Source organism: Rhinolophus sinicus, chromosome X, assembly GCF_036562045.2.
Source record: "Rhinolophus sinicus isolate RSC01 chromosome X, ASM3656204v1, whole genome shotgun sequence".
Lineage (NCBI taxonomy): Eukaryota > Metazoa > Chordata > Mammalia > Chiroptera > Rhinolophidae > Rhinolophus > Rhinolophus sinicus.
The window spans coordinates 103,860,199-103,869,615 of record NC_133768.1 but is presented as its reverse complement, the minus strand read 5'-3'; positions in this window follow the sequence as shown (position 1 = coordinate 103,869,615).

Sequence of the window (9,417 nt, the reverse complement as noted above, 5' to 3'; positions counted from 1 at the left end):
ATCAGAAGGCCATCTGCTGTGGCTGCGTGGCCATCAGCTGTTACCCATTAGCCATTGGCCACTAATATAACTGCCGTGGCTACATTAGGGGGTTGGTTGGTGGGTTGGTTGGCAGAGACGCAGATGGCAGATTGCGGGTTGTGTGCCTCCTGCTTCCTGTGTCTCCAACCCAGCCGTCAGCGAGAATATATCCATGGCTCCGTGGGTGTTCCTTTTTGACCTCACCATATCCTGCGTTCTTGAGCGGGGAGCAGGAGCTGAGACCCCACATTACAGTGTATATCTGTCAGATTCCTCATCCTGTAGTCACTATCCTTGTTCCCACTGATCAGTAAGTTTGTAAATTCAGGCAAAAAATACTGATATCCCATCGGTAGCCCTAAAAAAGTAGAGCCTCAACAGACATCTTTCCGTAGAAGCAGTTCTGTGATTGGTCGGGGAGAGTCACTTCATGTATTAACCAGAGTTTTAAAATTGAACTCCATTAAGGTATAAAAAGACTTTGCTTGTGTGTTAGTTGCCCAAGATAGCTGTAACAAGTATTGCAAACTTGGTGGCTTTCAACAGAGATGTACTCTGTCACAGTTTGGGAGGCTAGAAATCCAAAGTCAAGGTGAGGTGTTGTCGGGGCCATGCTCCCTTTGAAGCCACTAGGAGAGGATCCTTTCTTATTTCTTCCAGTTCCTGGTAGCCCCAGGTTTTCCTTGGCTTGTAGCAACATAACTCCAATTTCTGCCTCCATCATCACACGGCATTCTTCCTATGTGGGTCTCAGTGTCTGTGACTTTTCCTTATAAGGACACCAGTCATACTGGATTAGGACCCACCCTAGTGACTACCGTGTTTCCCTGAAAATAAGACCTAGCCAGGCAATCAGCTCGAATGCATCTTTTGGAGCAAACATTAATATAAGACCCAGTCTTATTTTACTATATTATACTTATATTAGTGTATTATTACTTATATAAGACTGGGTCTTGTATTAATGTTTGCTCCAAAAGACACATTAGAGTTGATTATCCAGCTAGGTCTTATTTTTGGGGAAACACGGTCTATCTTAACTTAATTATATCTGCAAAGGGTCTACTTACAAACAAGGCCACACTCATGGGTACCAGGAGTTAAGATTTCAACATACCATTTGGGGGGACACAGTTCAACCCATAACACTATTGTTCCTTTGGAAGCCCTCCATGACTATATGGTTTCAGGGTGATAATCTACTCTTGGTTCCAAACAATCTCCAAAATGACAGAAAGCACAATGTGAGTGGTCAGTATTGATAAGATCACCTTCACATACCCTCTGCCTACATGCACCAGGTCTTAGCATTAATAAGTTCAGTTGCCTTAGGGTGAGTTTTGTCTGAGAGATACCTTCCAAAGCCTAGCAAGTTTTAAGAGATATCACAGGCCCTACTTTAAAAAGTTAAGTGCCAATTTATCAGCATTCTTAATAACACAATTCTATATGAAATGCCCCTATGCCAAACTATATTCAGAAATGATCATAATTACTGAGTAGAACAAGTATTGAAAGTCATTGAAGTCTAATAATATTTTAAGTACTGACTTAACTTTCAATAATTCTAGAAACTCTTCTTTCTTGACTCAAGTTAATTACTTTTTCTCCTTGGAGTGGTTCCCAAATCCATTTTTGTGTGAAATATACAAAAAACACGCGCTTTGGGTTTACGTAAATTCTGACCCCAATAATTTTCTCTTTATTTTTAAATGACTCAGCCTTTGATGGACTCCTTATCTAAAAAGGAGGCTTGGAAGGAACTGATGGGTTTTGACAGACATTCTCCATAGTGAATACATGCATTCATTAATCTGAATAAATTGAATTGAGACTAGCAGACAGTTCTGAAACTTACTACATCTCAGAGAAATTCTAAAGCACCCAGTGAGGACTGGAGTGAGGCTGTATGTGTTAGGAAAAATGAACCCCTTATTTTAGGTGCTAGGACTATTACTAGTACTTATAAGGTCTTCTTGAAGTGATACCAAGGACATCTTTATTCAACATTCACAAGATGCACCATGAAAGGCCATCACCAGTGGATTCAGGAGATCCATTAGGAGGACAGTTCTATCAGGGTTAGACCAAAGAATATCCCTGATAACTCCCATCTTCTGACATTCTTCTAGGTTGTCTTTATCTGGAGATACAGAGTGATTTAATTTTATAAGTCTGGTTAATACATTAAGAGACCTTCTTCCGTATGATAAAACTCCTTCCCCAATATTTACTCTGATCTAATATTTCTTTATTGAGAGACATAGTTTTTCTGTTTTCTTTCTTAATTTAAATTTATTGAGGCATACTTTATGTGTAATAAAATAAATCCTCTAAATATATAGTTACTAAATGAATAGAGAGAAATGTACACAACTGAGTAACTCGTAATGCCACAGAATGTTCCTTTGTGATCCTTTGCATGCCATCACCACTAACCACCACCCCACCCCCAAACAACTAGTCTGATGTCTACAACAATAGATTAGGTTTGCCTGTTTTTAACTTCATATAAGTAGAATCAGACAGCAAGTACTCTTTGGTGTCTGGTTTCTTTTGCTCCACTATTTTGATGAGGAAACATACTATATAAGATTTAAATCTACTTAAATTGATTTAGACTTGTTTTATGTCCTCTCTCTATATTCTGTTGTTGTAATTGGTCCATGTGCATTTTAGCAGTTGAATGTAGGCCTTGTGTTTCATAGGTGTTGAGTGTAATATTTTATAAATGTCAACTAAGTTAATTTTGTTGATAGTTTCATTTGTGTCTTCTATATCTTTGCTGGTTTGCTGTGTAATTGATCAACAATTTCTGAGACAAGATTATTGATACTTACAACTATAATCCTTTATAAACCTTTGAAACTATGGATTTCAAACATTTTTCTATACTTTTGTCATTTTTTCTTTATGTGTCTTGAAGCTTTGTTGTTAGGTGAATACTGTAAGATAACTGTCGTCTTGATGGACTGACACCTTTTAGCTTTGTGAAATGCTTGTCTTTATCATTGGTAACCCTTTTCATCTTGAACTCTTGTGTCTGTCGTAAATACACCCATACCAGCTCTTTTCTAATTAGTATTTCCATGATACAAACCCTTCTATCCTTTCATTTTCAACCTGTATGTTCTTTATATTTGTTTCTTGTAATCAATGTGTAGTTGTATCTTGCCTTTTTTTTTGAGGGTTTTTTTTTTTTGTAACTCTTCCGTTTTATCTATTTATTTTATTATTAGTTTAAAGTGTACAAAACAACATAGTGATTAGACTTTTACACACCTCACAGAGTGATAACCCCAACAATCTGTTACACATCAGACACCATGCATAGCTATGACAATACCACGGACTCTATTCTCTATGCTGTACTTTACATCCTGTGTATATACTCGTGTGTGTGTGTGTGTGTGTGTGTGTGTGTATAGTTGACATTCAGTGTTATTTTTTATTTCAGGTGTACAGGATAGTGGTTATGTTACCGGAGAGTGGGCTCTCCTCAGCGTGGTGTCCAGGTTCTTGGCATTTCGAGCAAAGAATTGAACGAGACACAGAAATAAAGTGGTGAAAGAGTAGTTTATTAGGAGAGCTAGTACACTTCAAAGAAATAGAAGCGGACCTAGAGAATGGCCCAAGGGCCCAAGGTGGCATTATGAGGAGCAAATGAAGGGGCTCAAAGACAAAAAGGTCCAGGGGCTCAAGGTGAAACAAAGGAAGAAGCTCAAAAGGCAAAATGGTCTAAAGGGCCAAGGGCCCGGGCTCAAAAAGGGCTGACTGGTGAGGACTTGGAGTTTTTATCCTGTTTTTCTCTAGAATGGGCTGCTCATTTGCAGGTGTGGGACCTCTTGATTGACACCTGTGATTGACAAGAGGCTATTACCTCATCTTTTTTAAACTGCACAGGTGTGAGTGGCTGGCTTAATCTAGTTTGGTATCTTGTACCCTTTTGTTCCTCATAGGGGTAGATAATTACAATGAAAAGGAGAAGTTTTGGGCGGTTGAAGACTGTGAATTGTACAGGAATGCAGAGACTTGATGTCTATCTCTAACTGCCTGCCTTCTTTTCCCCTTGAGAGACGTGATCCCCATAAAATTTCTATGGGAAGTTGAGGGACAGAAGGTCTGTTTTTCTGTATCTACTTCCCGCTGGGCAGGGGCATAGAGCTGTCCCTACCTATTGGGGGATTCACGGAACTCTTGCCCTATCTGATCTTAGATGAGAGGAAGGGGTCTCAATATCTGCCTGGAAGACCGCATTGGCTTCTTTGGTTGCCACTGGCAATCTTGCTGGGGTATCCTCTGTATCCCCAAGGCCCCTGAATGAGGAAAACTAGATTCTAATTAATAAATCCATTGGCTCCATAGAGCCTGTGGCCATTGAATCAGTCATTTAGGTGGTCTCAATTGTCCAGGAGCTGGGTCCAGAATGGGTTGGACAATGATTACTGGCCTGGGGGAATGTTAAAATCTATTTGGTCTCTGGGATGGAAATATCCAAGAGTTAGGTCCAGAATGGCTTGGGGAATGTTGGGAAGTCACAGGCATTTAAGTAGTTATCTGAGAGACATTCTGTAATTCAGGCTAGGAGCAATCTTTAGTCTAGGATTCAGAAGCGTAACCAAAGCCAGGGGCTAAAGAGCTAAGAAACTAGGGAAAAGGAAACTTAAAATTTCTATAGTGAGGGGGTTCCCATATCAGTTAGGCATTTATATTATACATACATTTTACAATATTATTAACTATATCCCCCATAATATATTTCACATCCCCATGACTATTTTGTAACTACCAATTTGTACTTCCTAATCCCTTCACCTTTCTCACCCATCCTTCCAAGCCCCTCCCATCTAGCAAGCATTAGTTTGCTCTCTACATATGAGCCTATTTCTGCTTTGTTTCTTTGTTTATTCTGTTCTTTAGATTTCACATATTAGTGAGATCATATGGTATTTGTCTTTCTCTGTCTGACTTATTTCACTTAGCAGAATACCTTCTAGGTCCAACCATGTTTTAGCAAATGGTAAAATTTCATTCTTTATGGCAGAGTAATATTCCATTGTATAAATGCACTACAATTTCTTTATTCAGTCGTCTCTTGATGGGCATTTTGGTTGTTTCCATGTCTTGGCTGTTGTGAATAGTGCTGCAATAAATATAGGGGTGCATATATTTTTTCAAATTAGTGTTTTAGATTTCTTTGGATAAATACCTAGGAGTGGAATTGCTGGGTCATAAGGTAGTTCTATTTTTCATTGTTTGAGGAACCTCCATACTGTTTTCCATAGTGGCTGCACCAATCTGTAATCCCACCAACAGTGCACTAGGGTTTCCTTTTCTCCACATCCTCGCCGGCACTTGTTGTTTGTTAATTTATTGGTCATGGCCATTCTGACAGGTGTGAGGTGGAATCTCATTGTGGTTTTAATTTGCATTTCTCTGATGATTAGTGACATTGAGCATCTTCTCATATGTCTATTGGCCATGTGTATGTCCTCTTCTGAGAAATGTCTATTCAGATCCTCTGCCCATTTTTTAATTGAATTGTTTTTCTTTTTGGTGTTGAGTTTATTTTATAAACTTTGGATAGTAACCCCTTATCAGATGTATCATTAGGGATCTTGCTTTTATATTCAGTCTGACAATCTCTGGTTTTTATTTGAGGTGTTTTGTTTATTCATATTTAATATAATTGATTTGCTTGGTTTAAGTCTACTCTCTTATTAATTTTGCTGACTTCTGCTCTCACAGACCAACCCTGGAACAGCATGGGAGTAGACTGTACAAGAATATAAATACCAGGAGGTGGGAAACATTGGGGACCATCTTAGGGGCTTACTCCTACATTGTTAAAATTTCAATTTAAAAGGTGAAACACATATAGAAGTAAACAAAAAAACCTCTAGGATAAACTATAGGAGAAATTTTTTATAGTATTGCTGTGGGAAAGTCATTCCTAATACTCACACAAACTCATAATCCGTGAAATAAATAATAAACATTTTAATATACATTACTAATAAGATTTTAATATACATTACTAATAATAAGGTGACAAAATCCACCATGAACAAATCCAAAAGGAAAACAGCAAACTAAAATGTGCAATTATTTTATTTTATAAAGGAAAGACCATCAATACACTGGATTGGCTAAATTATATGAATTGGCAGTTAACAGAAAAGGAAATACAAACAGATCTTAAACATGAAAAATATTGACTTCATTTATAATATGGGAAATATACATTTAAACTGAATTAAACTACATTTAAACTATATTAAAAATCTATTTTTCTCTCACCAGCTTGGCAAATACGCAGAAGTTTGAAAGCATACTTTGTCATCAAGGTACCACCCTTGTGAAAGTTACTTTTATTATTTCAATTAAAATTATATATAATTTTACCTATCAGGTCTTTCAACTATCAGTTTTCCTTTAAGAAATTTATACTACAGATATACTCCTACATATGCAAATAAAATTTGCATGAGGGTATTTAATGCAGCATTGTTTCCAGCAGCAACAAAGTTGAAACAACAAGAATGCCCATCAATAGGGGATGGGATAAATACACAGTGGTAAATTCAATAATGGAATACTATGATGGTATGTAAAAAATGAGCTAGTTCTTTGTATTCCAATGAAAAGTAGTCACCAAGAAACACTGTTACTGAAAAAAGGAAAGTGAAAAATAGGATAGATAGGATATTACCACTTATGTAAAAATGGGAAATATATTTATATGTGCTTGTATATGCATAAAATATCTCTGGACAATATATAAGAAACAAATAATAGTGCTTGTATAAGGGATAGTGTAAATAACTGGGAGATAGAGAAGCACTTTAATGTATAGATGTCATGCAGGGCGGCCTGTGGCTTCTCTGCTCCCACTCCCCACACAAAAACACTGGATATGGCTAAGCCAAAAAGGAACACCCACGGAGCCATAGGTAGGGGAGTCATACCCCTATAGTCTCACTGGAGGCTGGATTCACACGACGTGCGACCTGCTGTCCACTTTTCTGCCAACCGACTGACTCGACTCTCCTCGACTCCCTTTCCCCAGCACAGCCGCAGCAGTTATATTAGTGGCCAATGGCTCAATGGTTACAGCTGATGGCCAACTAGCCACAGTTGACAGCCATCTACTACCCGAGCCAGCACCTTTCCACGTGAGGTCGAGAGCCTGGAAACTGCTCTCTGGGGCTCTGTCCCCACAATAGCCTTTTACACTTTAAAGATTTTAAGCCACGAGGGTTGCTATGGACTGAATTGTGTACCCAAAATTCATATGTGGAAGCCCTAACCCCATTGTGATGGTATTTGGAGATGGGGCTTTTGGGAGGTAATTGGGGTTAGATGAGGTGAGGAGGGTGGAGCACTTAGGATAGGATTAGTGGCTTTAGAAGAAGAAAGAGAGGTGGTTCTCTCTCTGCCATGTGAGGATACAAAAAGAAGGTGGACATATGCAAACCAGGAAGAGGGTCCTTACCAGGAACTAAATTGGCCGACACCTTGATCTTGGACTTCCCAGCGTCCAAAACTGTGAGAAATAAATATGTCATTTAAGCCACCCAGTCTATAGTATTTTGTTCCAGCAGCCTGAGCAAATGTAGGGATGTATTATCGATTTAAAAATCAAATAAAGAAAAATGATTCCATTAACAAGATAATGCTCTTCATGCCAAATTACAAGTAATCCAACAGAATATACCCCGGCATTTTAATCTTACCCAAAACAATGCTGGCACAAAAAATGTAACTATGACATACCTTACCTGCTTCCACTACTTAACAATAACTGCTGACATCCTTCTTAGGCTTCTGACATATTCCAAGATTTTCTCACATTTGTCAGCAGTGCTACAATTTAACCGTAGTGATGTGTTAAAAACTATTCATTTGTCTTTGTCTTCATGGTGACATACGTTACTCTCTGGTTGTATAATCATTGAAAATGAGCAGCAGAGCTCATTAGATACGTCTGTGCCGGTAATTATAATAGAACCTACGGAGGCCCTCCCCTATCTCCTTTCTGTCACAGTGAAGTTGGTTCATATGTGTGCTATACCTGCCTCTTCTACTTTATTTAGATATTTACATCTTTGAATTTGCTGATGATAACTGTAAAAAAAAGTGGAATTAGTGATTGATATGGGTTAAGAGAGATAACTACATGGAGATTTGGAGTTGAGATTTTAGTAATACAACCTAGAGAAAAAAATTTAGACTACAGATTATTCTGTTACAGATGTGGGAGATGAGCAATGAGTGAGGGAGCTGAGCAAATTAGGTCAGAAAGCCCTGCTGTATTCTAGCAGAATGTTTTAAGGAAGAAACTAAAGCAATATTACCCTGTGAATTTGCCAAAATAACACTTCAGGGTATTATTCTAAGGAAAATAAGATAAATGTTCCCCCATATTTTCTAACTCAAACATCCATGACACTTGATATATTGAGTTATGGTTAGACTGAGAATGGGAATCAACAGAGATTAAATCAGGTGTATGAGGGGAGATAGAAGACTGTTATTGACAATTTATGTTGGTGACAGCCCTTCTCTAATAACACTGGGGGCCTCTGAAATTGGCAGATGAATTTACATGCCTTGGAGAGATGAGGAAAGGCATCATAGAGTAGGTCATCACTGAGTTGAGTTGCAAAAGATGAATGGAACTTTTTCAAACACATTGGAGATGGGATGGGATGGGATGGTGTGGGAGGGCGGGATACGATAGGAAAAGGACATTGCATAGGTGAAGTCAAGGAAGTTTCAAACAGATAATTTCAGGTACTTCAGTATAGTTGACATAACAAGTTTTGGGGTGGAAGCTTCTTAGATTTTAGGATAAGGGAGATAGCTTAAAATGTAAGCATAGGTTAGATCATAAAAGGACTCAATACTATTTTTTTACCTTTCCTTTTAATTTTATTATTTTTATTGCTCGTTTCAGGTGTACAAAACAACATAATGATTAGACATTTACACCCCTCACAAAGTGATAACCCTAACAAGTCTACTACCCCTCTGACACCGTACATAGATATTAGAATACCATTGATTATATTCCCCATGCTGTACTTTACATCCCGTGACTATATCTATATCTATATATCTATAGCTATATATCTATATCTATAGCTATAGCTATATCTATATGTATATCTATATCTATATCATCTCTATATATTATACTTGACATTCAATATCATATTAGTTTCAGATATACAGTGCAGTGGGGTTAGGCATTTACATAATTTATAAAGTGATCCCCCTGATAAGTCTGGTACCCATCTGACACTACACATAGTTTTTACAACATCATTGACTATAGTCCATACTGTATTTCACATCCCTGTGATTATTTTGTGACTACCAATTTGTACTTCC